At 35.3% G+C, this 9,758-nt stretch overlaps 1 pseudogene; it reads right to left on the bottom strand.

Annotated features, from left to right (window-relative positions):
• Positions 1-4,317: 4,317 nt before the first annotated feature.
• On the bottom strand, positions 4,318-5,270 carry LOC107134136 (annotated as a pseudogene).
• Positions 5,271-9,758: the final 4,488 nt, after the last annotated feature.

A 9,758-nucleotide genomic window follows, 5' to 3' on the forward strand; every position in this document is an offset into this window, starting at 1 on the left:
CTCCTTGCTGGAGTGTCCAAAGGGAGGGGTGGGACTGGTGCGTCCCAGGTTGGCTTCAGCTCCCAGCTCGCTATTTCATGAAGGCTTGGCTAAAGACTTCTTCCTGCCAAGCTGCATCTCGGAGGTTAGCGGGACCCGGTCGCATTTGCTGCTGGCAGACGGGCCGGCAGCCGCGCAGCAGTGCGCAGACTGTGGCTGGCGGAACTGCACCTCTGCGTCTCCTGGCAGGGATTTGCTCGTCTGGGGCAATCTGTCGCTTCAAAAAAACCTAGTAGCTCCCGGCCGGTCTCTCTTCAGTGGAATTTTGCTAGGAGATCTCCGTTGGTAGAGTCTAAGCGTTATCTATGCATCCTTATGACCCCATCACTGGGGGGGTATTGAAAACGCTGCCTCTCCACCCGCTGCCATGTTGGATCCCAAGCCTCTGATCTTAACACAGGATAAGGCTTAAGACAGGCAAATTATTTCTGCTCTAACTCACTTGGCACCATCATTTACCAAAAGCCTGCATTTCAAACACACTGAACATGACATAAAGAACCATTAAGATAAAATTATTTTAGGACTTGGAAACAGGCTTAAATTTGTATCTTCTTCCCTGATCCAAATATAGATGTCTGGAAAATGCAAATTCCTCACTCATAATTTCTCTTCAATGATGTCACCTTCTATCCCTTAAGAATTTTATAGTTTACTTACAGTAAGTAAAGATATTTGGCCACCGACTGCACAATGGTGAACAAGATGTCCTTATCTTCAAATGCTAGTGACTATTTATAAACATGCTGTAATTCTGATAAATTACCCAGGTAACACACTGATCAAATAATCAAATTCATTAAGGAAGGCATGGCTAATTTTATAAAGATGAGAAATAAAAGGGAGATTTTAATAGTTTTTGACAATTGAATTTCACTTTGAAGTACAAGACAACAAATACAGGAATAAGGCCCATGGAAAGTATATCTGTGCACTGAATATATAGGTGGAAGTATATGGTTACTGGGGTGTATAGCACCTTGGTAAGGAAGAAAGAAATCTGAAAGGCAAATTTAAACCCAATTATTGAAAGTCTATGAATTATATGCTTTTAAATGTATCCCTCATAAGTAGTGATTTTTCCCTGTTATTACTCTCATTTGCTTGTTTTACATACTGCTCTTACTGATTTACCTATTGTCCATGTGAAAAACATTATTACAGTTTTCATAACAGTCACATTTTAAAGTGATACTTCTTTCACATATATTGACATTTATATGGTTACATACAAAAGAAAATCAGACATGCAAACACACACACTCACACATGCACATGACATCCATGATGAATTTGGAGACTAGTGGTGATTAGGTGCCCAGGACAGAATTTGAGACTTAATTGCTTCTGACCACAATCTTTCTCATTAAATGTCATGAAAGCACAAATGTTCTGCCCTATGGCAATATATCATCTGTGTTAAGCACCTCAAGTAGATTAAAGCCAATTAATAATCAGAACTAACCATATATAACACATGAGCTAGAAAATGATGCTATATTCCTTTGCTTTCTGTTACCCATTCTAGAAATTTCTAAGAAACTATCTGAAGCCATAAAATAATCATCCCTAAGGACCTAAGAAATCATTATGGTCTTATGTCATATGTTGAGAATTTATAAGAGACAATAATGTATTTGTTACGATTCTCTAAAATTTCTGATTTAGAGCATCTGATTTTTGGAATGGTATTTTAATTTACATTGTAAGGGATTCTGATTTAGCCACTCATCTCAGGAAATATTTGTCATTATCTAAAATGTCTATGAAGAAAGATAACTTTTCTGATTTGTTCATCAATATGTAAAAAAGTGTTTGTGTGTTGGTTTATATTCCATAATACTCATGATTCAAATGAAATGAATGTTGACAAACATGTACATAAGCTAAGACTATAGTGCCTCCTATCATTCCAAAATTATGAACAGTCACCTCCAAAATTATAAACAGGTCTGAGTTATTTATATTTATATTCCATTCCCACAGTGGCATCTCCTCCTCATCTCCACACCTGCCTCTTTCTCTCCTCAAACTTTCCAAGGCACCATCTGCATAATTAATAATAATTAATAAACTCATAATCTCAAATTACTTACCTTAAATTTTCTACACTGCTTGGCATTCAGTGAAATTAGACTCTTCCCAAATGAAACCATTTCATTCAGAACTTCCTCATGAGAAGATATTTCTACCCTCAATATCTCAAATTATGATAAATGAGCTACTGTCTTCATTCCATTTTTAGACCATTATTCCTTTCAGTCTTCTTTTCAAACTGCATTGAATCATTAAAGCCCATGCCATCTTAGCTGAACAACCCTCTAGGTATTTCCTACACTTTGATCTGAGACAGCCTGTATCAGAATCACTTAGTGTATTAATTAAAATGCCATTTTAAGGCAAGCTTGTTCTGATTCTCTAAATCATAAATTCTAAAAAAATCTTAATTTTAACAAACTGTGTGAATCTTATGAATTCTCATGTTCAAGCACCTTTGTTCCTTTTCTTTTTGCTGCTGTCATTTATTCAAGTCTCTTTCTTTCAACAGGCATTTAAATTTTGCCATTAAATGACCCAGTTTCCTTCTATACCAAAGCCCTAGTTCTTATTCTGAAGTACCACAATTCATTATTTTGAACATGTAACATCTTTTTCTTCCATTTCCAAGGTAGTTGCCACCTTTTACTCTCAGTACACACTATAATGCTGGCTCATAAACTTAGTCTTCCCACAGAATTACTCCAGCTCCACAATCTGGGAGTAAAATTGTCCAATTCACTTTCTGTCCTAGTTTTCCTCTCAGCTACTCCCTATATTTCTTGCAACTGAACAGAAGGATAACAAAATATTGTATAAAAATTGGTGTCTCCTAGGCTGTGAGAAATCATGAAGCATCCTCATAGTGATTATACTATATTTTTATGACCAGTTCAGTTTTGGTTTGCAAATAACAATTCAACTTTAAAAATTTAATGTGACTTATCCAATCACAAATATGTAGTAGTTCTTTTTGAACATGAGTGGGAATAATGCCTGAACACAGTGTAGGCAACAGTGCACAGGGGTCAGCTGAAGAATGAACTCAGTAGATCAGAAAATCCATGCAGGATAGTCAACAAGTCTGAGTCATGATTTTAGTTAGACCAACTAAAGTAGTAGACACTTTAAAGCAGCAATAAGTAGATTTTTAAAAAAATATATATTTTTTGTTGTCAATGGACCTTTATTTTGTTTATTTATGAGATTGCTGAGAATTGAACCCAGTGCCTCACACATGCTAGGCAAGCACTTTTCCAAGGAACTACAATTCCAGCCCAATAAGTAGTTCTTTGTTGGATAATATTTAAAAGCCAAAAAGCAGGTAGCATAGTAACGAGCCCCAGGCAGCCAGTAAGAAGCAATCCTCTCTCTACTAAATAAAAATTATTTTGGTTAATATCTGTGTCCGCCATTTGAACATAGTTCCAAAATGTTGATGATTTTGTATGTTGTATCTGCCATTCTATAATCTAGTATCTGATGCACAATAGGTACATAATAGGAAATCAATGAATATCTACATGGAAAATGAATAAGAATTGAATTTGATAAAATGAGACATTTTGTTAAAATAAGGACACAGAATGAAGAAAAAAACAAACAAAAGCCAAGTGCTTTAATCAAGGATTCAGAATGTCAATCCAAAAATTTAGAAATGTGGACATAGAATCTTAGACTAATTACATCAGGGAACAGTAAGTGTGGTTAGTTACATTTTTTCATTGGGTAGAGCTAAGTGCATTAAATGGCAATGATGTTATATTGAGGCAGAGAGACAGAAATAATTCAGAACAAAGATACATTAGATTAAATTCTAGAAGTAAATATGATTTTTTTTCTTAAAGTCTGTGTCTCAAAACTTTAGAAATATTTTTGGGACAAGACATTTAGATGAAAGCACTTGCTTAACTTGGAAAAACATAGAATGAAACTTAAATCAATGTAAAAGCATGAAATATATCACTTGGTATCTTATTTTGCAAGTGTTGTGTTTCTTTTGTACCCCCCACATTTCAACAGTATTATATACTTTTTAAGAAAATAGCTATTAAATATATTAATTTCTATACCATCTTGTGCCTAAATCAGCATCATGAAGAAATTAAGGGCCTAATAAATGACTGAAGGATAATAAAATATTGTATAAAAATTGGTATCTCCTGATGGCTGAAACTGAAATCACAAAATATAGTTCTTTCCTATGTTCTGCAGCTTTTGTGATGAGGTTGCTTCATTTTTTTAAGCAATAGGCAAACAAATATCAACCTTTTTAGTTATTCTGGGAAACCCAGTCCTCCTCCTTAATCTTCTTAGTGCTCCTTTTACTTCCTTGTTCCTCAGAGTGTAGATGAAGGGGTTAAGAGTTGGGGTTACTACTGTGTAGAAAAGGGTGAGAAACTTGCCCCGTTCATGAACATAGCGATTTTGGGGTTGAGGGTAGACACCTGTGACGGTGCCATAGAACAGGGAGACCACAAGAAGGTGAGAAGTACAGGTACCAAATGCTTTCTTCTGTCCTGCATTCGACTTTATTCTCAGTGCTGCATGCACGATAGCACCATAAGAGGAAAGGATAATGATCAAGGGAACCACCAGAAGAAAAATGCTAGCAATGGACATCTGGGTTTCATTGTAGGTAGTATCTGTATTGGAGAGATGAATAAGAGCTGGGACTTCGCACACGATGTCATCTATTATCCTGGAGCAGAAGGGTAACTGGAGGGTGGCAGGGGATTGGACCAAAGACTGCACCAGACCAGTTCCCCAGGCAAGGGTTGCTATCTGCAGACAAACTCTGGGATGCATGGTAGTGGTACACTGCCACATAGCGGTCCATGGCCATGATAACAAGAAGGACACACTCAGTGGCTCCAAGCCACAGGAAGACATAGAGTTGAATAGCACAGCCAATATAGCTGATAGTCTTCTCTGGACCCCATAAATTAACCAACATCTGTGGCACACAACTGCTGGTGAAACAGAGATCTAGCAAGGAAAGGTTGGAAAGAAAGAAATACATGGGACTGTGGAGCTTTGGATCCTTCATGGAGACAAGAACTATGACCATATTCCTCCAAGTGTCAAGCAATAAAAAACCAAAATGATCCAAAAAAGTACCTTCTCCAAATAAGGTTTGTCAGAGAAGCGCTGGAGGATGAAGTCACGTGGCTCTCATTGCAACTTGTGATCATAGCTTCTGGGGCAATTGCCTCCTTGGGAGATGGATCAAAAGTACTTGTTCAAAAGCCTGAGATGAGTACAGTTCAGGGACAGGAAAAAGGGCAGTATGGCTTGTTTGATTCCTTTCTGATCAAAGATGAGATTTTTACCTGATGTATTTTGGGAAAAAATTCAAAATTTAGTGAAGTGCTTTAGTATTTTTTTTATCAATCATTCATTCTCTCTCTTTCCTTCTTTGACATTTTCTTCAATTTTGATAACTTCACTATAAATATTATGCAAAAGTATCTAAGCACTTGCTATTGAAAATCACTTTGCTAAATGTTAGATGTTCTGCATCTTTGCTCGTAAAGAGTACACATTTATCACTTTATTTCATGATTTTGTACATATATATTGTACTGTTCACAGCATATTACCTTTCCATATCTCTCTGTTTCTTTTATTTCTGTCTTTGAATCTCAATTCATCTTTCTCTCATGTTTCTCCTTTTCTTCTTCATTTCTTTTACCCTTCTGACTTCTCCACTTTCTGTTCTTCGCTCCTTCTTTTTATTCCTTTTCCATTTTTCCTTTTCAATTTCTCTTTTATTTTTTCAGCCACCTTTATGCGGTGTGATCTTATGAAACATATTTAACTATTTCATTCTTACATGGTTCTCTCCTTAAATTTTCTATCTGAAAATTGAGAAATCATAGAACCCACATACAATTGTTTGAAGACCTAAATGTGAAGCCACATAGAAAATACTAAAATGAACCCCTGACACACAGTAGCCTTGCAACCTCTCTGTTAGCCATGGTGATAATGATGATGATGATATTCAAAGAATTTTTTTCCAGGGCAGAACACCAAAATATATAACCAATGTTTTGCAGAGTGTGAGTAAAAATAACATTTAGAGAAATAGAGTATTGTATTTCTAAATTACCTTCTTTGCAAAAAAGCTTCAAAAATAAATGTAACCTTTTAAAAAAGTTTTCTAAGTTGTAGATAAACACAATACCTCTATCTATCTATCTATCTATCTATTTATTTATTTTTTGCAGTGCTGAGGATTGAAGCCAGAGCCTCACATGCTAGACAAGGTACTCTACCACTGAGATATAATCCCAGACCTGCTTCCCTTTCTTTATAAGTTAGGCATATTTCTTCTTCAAAGCAGAAATATTTGTATTTAATATCCTCTTAATATCTGTAGTTAATATGCTCTTAATTCAATGAAGAATACGACTTGATCATTTATTGTAGTATTTCACGTTCTCAATTATTAGAGAATTTTTTTCCAGTTTAATAACCTAAATTTATATTCTAATATACTTGTATTTTTTTTAAATTATTCAAAATAGGTGATGATGAAAATAGTAGAAAAAGTGTTCTATAGAAAACAAAAAACTTACAAGGAAGACATTAAAATAATATATTATGCCTAAGAAAAACTGACATAAAGTAATATTTACAACACATTCAATAGTTATACTCTTACCTTGATCCATGTACTAGAAGCAGATTTAGTTAAATTTTTCACAACTAGTAATTCTTATCATTAAAGAATATTAATAAACACATTACACTCAATACAAGTATTTTTTTTTTCTTTTTACGGCATTTAGATGCATTGATCTTTTTTTTTTTTTTAAATATTTATTTATTTAGTTTTCGGCAGACACAACATCTTTGTTTGTATGTGGTGCTGAGGATCGAACCCGGGCCGCACACATGCCAGGCGAGCTTGCTACCGCTTGAGCCACATCCCCAGCCCTGCATTGATCTTTTACAGTTTGAATTTTGTCATATTTTTTATGTTACTCAAATTTTCTTTGCTAGTCCATGCATTCCAGAAAATCTATACATTATCTCTGACTTTTTTCTCTTTTCTGTGCTATTGTTTCTGTAGGATTTTTAAAAAATTAGTTGGCACTTTTGTTTTAAATTTGAGTTTGATACTATTGGGAAAAGAGTAGTTTGATGTTTTAAAGAATCTCATCTGTTTTTTTTCCCCATGTTCAAAGTTAACAGCTTCTTGTTCCATCTTTTAATTTTTAAAATACACTTCATAGCAAACAACTTCTGGTGTATGGTTTTTATTTGTTCAGATTATTCTTCCTTGCTAGTTTGTTTTCTAATACTAGTGTCTATATATCTGCATCTAATTCTATATATCTATATGTCTATCCCTCTACTTTATCTCTTCCAGTTCCTCATTAATTTCTAATCATTTTTCCTCACATCAACTATTTTTTTTAAATTTTTGATTAAAAAATTAGCTGGTTTTCACTATGCAAGATGCAAGAATTTTCTTCATCTTCGTTTCTGTTGAGATTGTCTTCTTCCTGCAAATACCTATTGTCCCTGTGATTTTTTTTCAGCTCACCTCCTCTGCTTTTCTGTATAAAGGGAGTTTATACAGAAAGCCAGTTCATTCTGATTCCTGCAGTTACAAATGTAGAGTACAGCATCTACATCTCACCTCCTAAAGTAGGTGATTCTGGTGCCAGTGTAGCTCATCTCCTTAGCCCAGTTAATTCCAGCAGAGCAGCAGTGAAGAGTTCTGTGTGAACTCAGATTAGTCTCACACCTACTGTCAGTGATGTATCACATCACATTGTATATATCTTCCCTCTCTGCCCCATGGCCTTGTCTGATACCATGGGAAAACTTTTGGCACAATATCAAGTGATGCCCAGAAGTGCAGAGATTTAATGACCCTGGGGAAACCCTCAACCACTGAGGATGGTAGTGAGTGGGTAAGTCCTTCGACCACTCTTACTTCAGGTAAAAAGATTCTTTTCTAGGATGATCATAAGAGAACTGAGTTCCCATTGCACACAACCAACCTATTATATCCCTGTGTTTCTTGTATATTTTACCTGTTTCACTCTCCATTTCCCTCATTCTTGTTCCTAAAATCTCCTTCTGAATCAGTTATTTGCACCTAATTCTCCATCCTAAGGGAGACTATTGGAAATAAGACCTAGGATTTAACTATGAGGGTCACAAAGGTAAAGAAAAAAAAAGGACAAACAAACAAGAGACAAAATGCATATGCTCAATGGGGCTTTTGTGCTACAGTGAGGGCCCTAAAAGGGAAGAGGCCATACTTTGGGACTTAGGATGGTGTATATATGTATAGTTGCATCTCAAAAAAAAGTATTTCCATATTGCTTTGACCCTTCCAAACTGACTGAAGCTGTCTCCCCCAGACTGGTAGAGAGAATCCTCCACTGGCCTGGAAAAAATGCAAAGCTTTAACCTGAGACAGATTCCTCATAAGGTAGTACAGTCTTCAAAATCTCACTGCCTTCATTTAACACCCCAAAGCAATGCTAATGTTTCCTGCAACAAGAAAGAAATACCTTATTCTAAAAATTGCAGGATTTAACAAAAACCACCAGGACTCTTTTTAGGGGGGGAAATAGTTTTTAAAACTGGATAGAAGAAAGTTTATAGACATACAAATACTCTTCCCTGACTTCCCAATGACATTCCTGGAAAAGAATACTGAATCCAGTTTTAATCTATTTCAGAAGTAGCTTATTAAAATTTTGATATAATGATATCTATGAAGAATTAAATGAAGTTACCTTAAGAGGATAATGAGATATGTACTCCTTGTTTGTCCCAGAGACAACTCCTTTTATTAGAAGAAGAGGGGATGTAATAGTTAAAGAGACAAGGTAACTTTGAGAAGTGTTATGTCAATAGATTGACAATAGAAAATGTTTTCATGGAATTAGTCTCTCTAATTTCAGGATGATTTCAAATATGTAGAAACTAGATGACAGTTTTTAACTATCAGGAGCTATCTAAATATAAGGAAGAGCAGGGTGTGATCAGAAGCCAGAATGCTTTGACCCACAAAGATCTGTGGTGATGGATAATAGCCTATAATCTTTTTAGCACTTCAGTAGATTTAGAGCTTCTTGAGTTATGTATCTTGCAACTTCGTAAAACAGAAATGGAAACTGCAATAAAAAGGAACAAACAAACAAAAAGATCTTTCACCCAGTTTTCTTATCTAGACCAGTTCCCAGACTTACATACTATCAATTAAAAAGGAGGGAAAGTCTTTTAAAGAATTTTAGAATGCCACTTCAAAACTATAAGATAAATATTCCAACAAATATTTCCTTGTAGGGATCTAGAGTCCTTTACCAGAGTAATTATCCAAGAGGAAAGACAGATACTGAGATAAAAATCTTGAGGACTGATTAACATAGGGGCTAAGTGTTACTAATATTAGGGAACAAAAAATATCATCATGACTGCTAGATAGAGGGTTACAGAACATAGGAGACATATAAGATCCTGGTTTAAGTCCAATGAGTAACTAGTCCAGTGGGTTTCTAGACCTACCAATGGTTATTTCCTGGATCCATGAATGTATTATGGAAACAGAATATACTTAACAGATGAAAAAACTCTCTCATTGATGCCATAATGCACTAAGAGCCAAGAGAATATCCATAAAATTGCACTTCTCTTCCAAGATCAGAAGC

This window comes from Marmota marmota, unplaced genomic scaffold (genome assembly GCF_001458135.2).
Source record: "Marmota marmota marmota unplaced genomic scaffold, marMar, whole genome shotgun sequence".
In the NCBI taxonomy this organism is placed as follows: domain Eukaryota; kingdom Metazoa; phylum Chordata; class Mammalia; order Rodentia; family Sciuridae; genus Marmota; species Marmota marmota.